Here is a 9,865-nt window from a genome sequence, read left to right as displayed (position 1 = left end):
TCGCGTATAGAATTTGCACAGTAGCCAATAGGAGAAGGAGTCAGGCGGCTCTCGCTTAAGAGTAGGCCTTTGGGCGCGCTGATTGCTGCCAGGCCCCGCCTGGAGCTGCAGCTTCGGGATCTTTCGGGTTCTTTCGGCTATTCCCCTCCAGGGTAAAGTCACGTTCAGTCTCCGATCAACACGTTTATTTTTCACGCCCGATTCTCGCGCCTGCGCACTGTAACACCAATGATGGCCCTGAAATGAAAGTGTGTTGAGGGGGCGGGGTGTGACCCTAAACAGAGGTCCACCAAGTCTGGGAGCGCAGGGAAAAGCCCGAGGTAGTCCCTGCCGCCCGCGGTCCCCAAAACAGAAACTGTAAGACCAAAATGTCTACTGAGGTCCCACCGAGATTTGAACTCGGATCGCTGGATTCAAAGTCCAGAGTGCTAACCATTACACCATGGGACCTGCTGGCTGCTTTAGGCGGCCGGGAGTCTTCTCAAGCCACGTGGCCTGCTAGGCGGCTTTTCCAAAGTGCCACCGCCTAGGCGACTAGGTGCTGAAGCCCAGGACCAGACTGGGTGTAAGGAAGCGCAGCAGGGAAACCTTCCATGTCCAGACGTTCCTGAGCCGGGAGTGTCATCTTTTCCCGCTGCTCTTCCTGCATTCCTTCAGGGATCAGGCCCTGCGTCCCAAGAGTCCAGAGGCCGTGAGTTGGCGGCGTCGCTGGGTCGGACTGAGTCAAGAGAAAGCCCCTGGCCGAAGGAGCGGCACACGCAGTCTGATCTTCGTACTTTTTTATTTTATTTATTTATTTATTTATTTATTTACATCGCGACCTCTGTGTGCGGGACGTTTTGGCCCAGCGAGGAGGGAAGCGGACTGGTACGTTAGTGGGACAGCGGTTCAAACCCCAGAAGCACCTGCGATGGGCGAGTGCGCCTGGCTCCTGGGCTAGTATCATGACGCCAGGATAATAAGATTTGCATTTATGCGCCTTCTCCACTTTTGCTTGCGCTTTCAGAGTCGCTCAGAGGGACTCTTGCCCGGCCCTCCCGCCCAGCAAAATGCTCACCTGATGGCCCTGGCTTTAATCGCTTAGGCTACGACAAGATCAGTTGAAGAAGACACTCCCCCCCCTGGCCTGGCCTTTAAGAGATGTAAACACGTTTCTGCAGATCAGTCTGGCAGCAGATAGAATTTCGTGTACCATTTGACTTAACAATTTCACCTTTGGACTTGATCGTATTGGGCATAGTAAGACTAGTGCCAAGATATACGTTCAAGGATCTTCTCAACTATGGTGTTCATTATAGTGTCAATTGGTAAATAATGAAAATATCTATGTAATAAATACTGTGTGAATTTTAGGGAATATTTTATTGTATTGACATGAAAGACATACGTGCCCAAACAAACCAGACAGAACCAAAAATCTATTTACCAATTAGCATATATAATAAAATCCCACTTATATAGAAACAGAAAGGCTATACACATGTGTAACAAAAAACCTGCCATTTATTTTGCTGTATGATGTCTGACTCACTTTCTGGAAAAATCTGATTTTGTGTGGGTCAAGGTGACAGCAGGGCTGTGCCCCACGGTAGATATACCCACTCTCTGGGCTTCTGGCACTCAGAGCAGAAGTGCATGTCCTCAGTGTGAGCCACCCAGATTTGTAATCCTGATGCCTAGAAGCAGGGGTATTTTAGAACTTATTCTGCTGGTGATGATGGCTGTGGCACCCAAGGTCCACAGGGCAGTGTGAGCAGCCATGCCATGTCCACTGGAAACACAGCTGGCATCTTTAGGAGACTGCCCAGTATCCTGACCTTAGCTGGTGGGTTCCTGGCTGCCTGGGTCCCCTGAATTCTTGCCCATTTTCCTGAATTTGTTTTTTTAGTCTTCCTCTGATGGTTATGAGTGATCTGATATCTTTCTATAAATAAATCCCTTTTCTGCATAATTCTTTATTATGTCCTTTAGTCAAGAACCCAGTTAGCCCAAATCTGAAAAGCTCTGTTGATGATAGTTATCACTGAGAAGTAAATTTATGAGGGTCTTTATGTTTTATGATTGAAAACATTCTTATAACTTATATATTTTCAAAATAAACATTAAGGATTTTTCCTTTAGAGGAACATCCACCCCCCCCAAAAAAAAAAAAAAAAAACTATAGCAAGGAGTGTTCTTCTATTAAGACTGGGGTTGGGGGCTAGGGTGGTGGCTCAGCGGGGGAGCACTCACTTAGCATGTGCAAAGCCTTGGGTTCAAACCTCAGCACAACATAAGAATAAATAAAATAAATAAAGGTATTGTGTCCAACTCCAACTAAAAAAATAAATATTAAAAAAAAAAAGACTAGCGGGGAATGTCTACCTTCTCTGAAGCTCAGCTTCCCTGTTTACTTCTTTCTTACAAAGCCTCTGTGAGTACAAGTGAGAGTGCATTACCATTAATTTCTCAGAAGCTATTGTAGAAATCCTGGGGTGGGGGAAGAATAGAAGTTGAGTGGATTAGATAAAGGAGAATGAAGGGAAGAGTGGGGGATAGGGATATAAAAGACAGTGCAATGAATCTGACATAATTTTCCCATGTACATGTATGAATATACCACAGTGAATCTCAACATCGTGTACATCCACAGAACTGGGATCCTAATTAGAATAAGATATATTTCATGTTTCTAAAAATATATCAAAATAGATTCTACTGTCATGTATAACTAAAAAGAACAAATTAAAAAAAAGAAATCCTAAAGAGCCAGGATTATATCCTTTGACAATGTATTAGACATATTTATTCCTTTATCATATTTAAAGATGACCCGCACGCTCACTTTTTTACCTACTTACTTGCCCTAGTTCTTCCTTTGCCTTCCCCCCACCTTCTTTCTCAGCTTGAAAAAAAATCTTCCCAGCTCAAGTGAGATAATCACTGAGATTCCCCATCGTACGTTCTCCAGGTAGCATAAAAAGATCGTCTCCCTTAGATTTTTGTCTTTACTCGCTGGAGTTAATAGGTAATTGTGTAAACAACAAGGCTGTCCCTGCCAACCTTCCTCCCTCTCCACATTGCAGGACTGAATTCTTAAGGGCTGGCTCTAGGGTTTATTGGTCTTTGAATGTGGCTTGTGCCTTTCCAATCTTGGTCACTGAATCACTCCTTAGGGATTCAGGAATCCAGGGGCAAGAAGAAGCCTTCCAGTTTTGGGATTCAGAGACCTTTTACATCACATAAATTTATTTTAAATAACATGGAAAATACAAAAACAAACTCTAATCTTCTTTCCCTAGCATTGCTAGTTTACTTGAACATAAATCCATTATGTATGACATCCTAGAGATGGCAGAATATTCCTGGGATTAGCAATTTTTAAAATATTCTGTTAAGGGCTGGAGATCAAGTGCAGTTGTAGAGTGCTTGCCTTGTATGCACAAGGTACTGGGTTCAATTCCCAGCACCACCTAAGGAAGAAGCAAAATTCTACCAAGTTTCTTGCTCGATAAAATTGCACTTTGGAATAGTTGAAGTATTCCTATTGACTTACTCTCAACCTATCCTGCTCTATGTCCTCACCACCTAGGTTAGGTAATATATGCTACAAATAACCCTATTTCCCTCTTAGAGCCCTGTTTGAACTAGACAAGCCAACAGTGCCTCCTTGTGCTTGGTGACAAGGGACGCTCTGAGTCTTCCTGGACAGCCTGGCTTACTCCTTTTTTTTTTTTTTTTAACAAAGCATGAATCCACATTTCATTTTCTTAAATGTTTTCACTTTATCTTTTAAAAATAATTATGTTGGGGAGGGGGGGAGTGTGTATGGAGAGAGATGGTAGAATGAGATGGACATTATTACCCCTATGTTTGGATATGAATGCACGAATGGTGTAACTCTATGCCATGTACAACCAGAGAAATGAAAAGTTGTGCTCCGTTGGTGCAAAAAAATAAAAATAAAAATTGCCACAGTCTGGCTGGGCACAATTCAGGAGCCACTTGTCAAAAGAAACTAACTTTATTTTTAGAACTACAAACGCCAAACAAAACAGCTCCTTTAGGAAAAAACCCTCAGAGCCCAACTGCCACCACCAGCTTCCACAAACCTCTCACCCCGACACCAGCCTATCCACCTCCCACAATCCTCCCGCTCTTGAGGCCGATTGGCTGGGTTGTGTGGGCGGAGCCAAAAAAGTCCCCCAATGAGCAGCTCCGTGGAGGAGCCAATCAGCTAGATGTTGCTGGGGCCGCTGTGAGCCAATCATCAGCTGGCAGTCTGAAGGGCAGGGAAACAGCCCAATGAACATCACCGCAGAGGAGCCAATCAGCTAGATGTTGCTGGGGCCGTTGTGAGCCAATCATCAGGCGGCAGCTGGAAGTTTGCTGGCAGTTTGCTGGCAGCTGAAAGTTTGCTGGGGCCCCTTTGGCTGTGGCTCTCAACAAAAATTATTTTTAAAAATTATGTTATCTTTTTAGATTATATAGGTGAAACATTTATAATGGTAAAAGTAGAAAATGCAGAAAGGCATATCTACCTCTTTGGCTAGAGAGCTGGGATCTTTGCAAGCACAAAGGCACAGCAAGGGGACATATGCAATTATACAGATTACTCAATTACATTATGAAAACCTTGATTATCTCTTGGCAAAATTTAAAGACGAGAGAATTAGAATTAGTGCCTAACGTTGAGACACTAAGCAACTCAGTGAGATGCTGTCTCTAAATAAAATACAAAATAGGGCTGGGGATGTGGCTCAGTGGTTGAGTACCCCTGATTTCAATCCCTGGTACCCCCCCCACACACACATACAAAAAAAATTATAATAAAAGAGCTGTGTGTCAACGTCAATCCACTATGAAGGCCATTAGACAGAATAGGGCTAAGTGGAAGAGGTAGGGTGGAGGGTTACAGACCTCTTGGAATGTTAATGATCCTGAAACTGTTGCTAATATCTGGACAGTAAGTCTATCAAGACTGTTGAATTTGGGGCAAGGCTTGTGGCTCAGTGATAGAGCGCTTGTCTGGCATGTGCAGGGCCCTGGGTTGATCCTCAGCAGCACATATAAATCCATAAACTAAAGGTATTGTGTCCAACTACAACTAAAGAATAAATATTTTTAAAAGACTGTTGAATTATGGGAAATGGTAATGAGAGGGAACAGAGAGATGTGACTAGCAGGAGCATGAGGTTAAGGGAATAATTCTATAAACTTGGTATACTCTGCTGACTCACACGTACTTTTACTTTTAAAATGCAATTTAGCGCAGCCCTGCCTGCAGGATATGTTACATTCCTCAGCAAACTACCTGTAATCAGCAGGAAATGCAAGCTCCAACGCTTGATAAGAAAAACCTAAATTACCCTAAAGTGAGGGACTTTGGGACTTTTGCAACCCTTCCACAGACCAGATCCCAGAACTCAGGGAAATAGGAATAATCCTTCCTCACTGATAAAAAATCTGTAAGAACAGGTTCTATTACTCATTTATTTTATTTTTTTTTTTGGGGGGGGGCCCTGGGGATTAAACCCAGGGACTCATGCATGCTAGGCAAGCACTATACTATTGAGTTGCATCCCTAGTCCAGGACTGGTTCTAATTAAAACTGGTCATCATGGGCCAAAGTGACCTAGAATTGTCATGGTAGTAGGGATTTTAAAGTCTGATGTCATCCTACTGTCTGTCAAAAGTCAAGAGATGGGGTCAAGTGCTGTGGCACACGCCTGTAATCCCAGCAGCTTGGGAAACTGAGGCAGTAGGATCATGCGTTCAAAGGCAGCCTCAGCACCATCAAGGCATTAAGCAAGTCAGTGAGACCCTGTCTCTAAATAAAATACAAAATAGGGCTGGGGATGTGGCTCAGTGGTTGAGTATCCCTGAGTTCAATCCCTGGAAACCCCCTCCCCGCAAAAAAAAAATCAAGAGATGAACCTGGGTGAGACTCTGGAAACTTTCTTGGGACCCCCAATAAAAACTGGAGGGTAAGAGAGGCAAACTGTCTCTTTTTACTTCAAGAGGACTCACTCTCTTTCTTGAGAGTGTCCCCTTTTCCCCTGTCCTATCCCTTTTCAGAAACTCATGCCTTTCACTCTGAGAGACATCTGAAATCTTCTTGACATGACTGCAAAAATTAGGATGAAGGAGGGCTTTTTGTGCTCCGACTGGCAGAAGTCCCCATGCCCAGTAGGGAAAAAACCAGAATAACTGTATGTTTCAGTGATTTCATGCAGTGTTTAGAATGGTCCTGTAAGAGAGACAAACTTTATGCTGAAGGTGTCCTCTTTTAAGGTTTTAATTCTGATCAGAGTGCCTTGAAATACCAGTTTCCTGGCAGGCTTATAACTGAGTCTTGCAGACCGCAAAAACTGACTCTGCTTCAAGAGAAAGTTAGCACCAGCAGAGAAGGGGACTTCACAGGAGAATAATTTAAGCAAGAGACCAGCCTGCTGATTGCAATGTCTTAAACATTTTCTGTCCACAAAGAGGAAAAATGGGGCAAAGAGTACAAGACAGAGGCCATTCAACTGAGCATAGGTCATGCCTGTGGTTATGAGAACAGATAGATATTCTGGTCTTGGAAGTGCACAAATGTCTGGAATTGACTGAAAATGACAGGGAATCTTCGGCTTCCTCAATAACCTGACTAATTACTGTGAGTTTTTACTCCTTCTGTCACTTCCAGGCCCTTCAACATCACTAACAGGAAGGAGATAGGTGGTTATAGGACTCAGAAAGGTCAATCTGCCCAATGCCCACCAGATGTGGACCTGGAAGGTGAAGATCAAGGGAGCGCTTCCCAGGGAGAACCTGGAGCTGCCAGGTGGACTGGCAAGCCACCGCTCCACTGCCAACGCTTGAAATCCCTTCCTTCCCTGTGGATCATAGGACACTGCCATCTGCCTCACCTCTGGGCTTTAAATTATTTGAGATAGTTTAAGACAGTTTGGACCAAGTTTCTGGTGCTTGAAGGTGAAAACATCCTCAAAGATAAACTTATTGTTGTAGCATTTTGTATTTTGTATCTTTCAAAAATCAAAAAAACAGCAGGGCACAGTGGTGCATGCCTATAACCCCAGAAGCTGAGGCAGGAGGATTGCAAGTTCAAAGCCAGCCTCAGAAAAGCAAGGCGCTAAGCAACTCAGTGAGACCCTGTCTCTAAATAAAATACAAAATAGGGCTGGGGATGTGGCTCAGTGGTTCAATGCTCCTGAGTTTAATCCCCTGTAACTCCCCTCCTCAAAATGAAAAACAACCATGTTAATTGTAATGCATTCTGCAGTCATATATAAAATTAGAATAAAAATTTTAAAAATAAATAAAACAATCATGTTTGTATAAATATATCAAAATAGATTCTACTGTCATGTATGTCTAAAAAGAACAAATAAAAACAATAAAACACTAAAAAACATCAAAAACTATATGGTATGGAGGCACATACATGCCTATAATCCCAGCAACTCAGGAGACAGGAGAATGCCAGCCCCGGCAACTTAGTGGGACCTGGTCTCAAATTTTAAAAAAAAAAAAAAAAAGAGTGGGTGGGTGGGAATGTAGCTTAGTGGTAGAGTGCCCCTGGTTCAATTCTTGGTGCCACAAAAATTCCAAGCTGGGCATAGTGACACACATCTATAATTCCAGCACTGGGGAGGCTGAGGCAGGAGGATCACTTGAGCCCAGGAGCTAGAGATCAGCCTGGGTAACACAGCAAGATTCCCCCAACTCTCTTTCAAAAAAGGGGAGGGAAGAGAGAAGGAAAGGGGAAGAAGGAATAAAGATATGAAGGAGAAAAAAAAGAAAAAGACCATAACCCCGTAGCCAGTAAGTAAGATTCTTCTCTTTGAAGATCAAAGTAACTGGAAAAAGAGAAAAAAAAAAAAAAAAGAGTAGTCAGGAACAGCGAGGGCAGGCCTGAGCTCTCTTGGAGGCCCACACAATCATTTGGATATTTGTATCTAATTTGTCTTGGAATTTGGAGTTTAGTAGAAGGATACTTCTGTCATCAGTTTGGTCCAAGCTGTTGGTTGTATCTGAAATTCAAGGCTTATGTGGCTGTTATTATGACCTGATTTTTGCTTCCAAACCACTGGAGGAGAAAATCTTTTGTTCCTTTGTTTTGAAAACAAGCACACATCAGAAAAGCTGTGTTATTTCGGATACTGGTTATTTGCAAAAGGAGCCAACTCAAGTTAGGGTAAGCAAAAAGAAACGAAAGGCATGGTGTCTTCCAAAACCCTAGGGCAGTAAGATCCTTCCATTTGAAAGTCAAAAAAAGTGGGTAGGCAGACCTCATCCCTGCTGCTCTCAGTACAGCTGCTGAATTCTCCTCTAGTCACAGAATGGCACCTCTGCCCCTCAGTCCACACAGTGTCCAGTGCTCTGCAGCTCCTAGGTGTAATGTCTCCAGTGCAACCACCCACCAGCCAGATGTGGTGTTTCTCAGATTCAACTCCAATTCCAAGAAAAGACCATCTGCTCAGACACAGGATCAGGATTGTGCCTCTCTTGTCATATACGTTGGAGCTGAAGAGTGAGTCACACAGTTCATGGTAGCTTCCTGGAGGGGGGAATTATTGGCTCACAGGATAGGCAGCTTCATTTTGACTATTCCTCTCGACCAGATCTTGGGATAGAGAAGAAAATGTGTCTGAACACGCTGATACGTTAACTACAGCACGTCAAAGGGCCCTAGTGGGAGATGTTAGAGAAGCTATAATTGCCATAAAGGGCACAAGGTTATCACTTAAGTCAAGAATGTGAGTAATCAGGAAGCAGACATTTATTATGGAACTAGGCTTGGGATAAATGAAAACCCACACCCTTATGTTTAAATATTTAAAGCTATAAAAAATGAAGCTAAAAAGCTATTAAAATTTATGTTCTATCCTCTTACCTTTGTGGTAAAATGGAAAAAAAAATCTGTACTGGGAATCGAACCCAGGGGCACCCTTATCACTAAGCTATCTCCTCAGCCCTTTTTTATTTTTGAGACAGAGCCTTTATAAATTGCTGTGGCCAGACTTCAACTTGGGATCCTCCTGCCTTAGTCTCCTGAGTGGCTGTGATTACAGGTGTCCCCACCATGCCCAGCTGAAATGGAAAATATTTTAAATCTGTGGTTTAGGTGATCAAAAGTAGGCAATAGAATTTAATTATTATTGTGCGGGCTAGGGATGTGGCTCAAGCAGTAGTGCACTCACCTGGCATGCGTGCAGCCCGGGTTTGATCCTCAGCACCACATACAAACAAAGATGTTGTGTCTGCAGAAAACTAAAAAATAACTAGTAAAAATTCTCTCTCTCTCTCTCTTTAAAAAAAAAATTTTTTATTGTGCATATCTGGGGGTTTAATTGATGGGCTGTTGATGTTTAGATGAGTAAGAACAACACACATACACGCATATGTAAAATTTATAAATGATTATATATTTATCCCACTCAGTTTAACTTCCTTGCTTTCATTTCAGCAACATCCATAATTATATTTTTATAATCAAGGTTTTTTTTCACATAACTCTAAAAATAGTTCTAGTCTAAAGCAAAAAGCCACAGCCCGTGGGCCACAGGCAGCCTGTGGCTTGTCTTTGAATGGCCCCTAGAGCTCTCAGAATGGGCTCTACAATGTTTTAACAATAACATAAGACAGCTTATGTGGCTCAGAAAGCCTAAAATATTTATTATCTGGTCCCTTACAAAAATGTTTCCTGACCCCCTAACCAAAAGCAAGGCTACTCAAAGTGTGGTCACTGGTATGATCTCTGAGCTGTGAAGCTGAATGACAGTAGGGAATATGTTCCAAGACCCCAGGGGATGCCAGAAACCATGGTTAATACCAAATCCTTCATATACTATGCTTTTTCTTATGCATAAATATCTATAAT

At 42.8% G+C, this 9,865-nt stretch overlaps 1 non-coding gene across 1 annotated transcript; it reads right to left on the bottom strand.

The window, feature by feature from the left end:
• Positions 1-378: 378 nt before the first annotated feature.
• Positions 379-450, bottom strand: Trnaq-uug (transfer RNA glutamine (anticodon UUG)). The gene has a single exon. It is a non-coding gene; the product is annotated as a tRNA-Gln (tRNA).
• Between the last annotated feature and the right edge of the window lie 9,415 nt (positions 451-9,865).

This window comes from Ictidomys tridecemlineatus, chromosome 3 (genome assembly GCF_052094955.1).
Source record: "Ictidomys tridecemlineatus isolate mIctTri1 chromosome 3, mIctTri1.hap1, whole genome shotgun sequence".
In the NCBI taxonomy this organism is placed as follows: Eukaryota; Metazoa; Chordata; class Mammalia; order Rodentia; family Sciuridae; genus Ictidomys; species Ictidomys tridecemlineatus.
The sequence above is the reverse complement of the archived record's forward strand: the minus strand, read 5'-3'. Positions and strand labels throughout refer to the sequence as shown.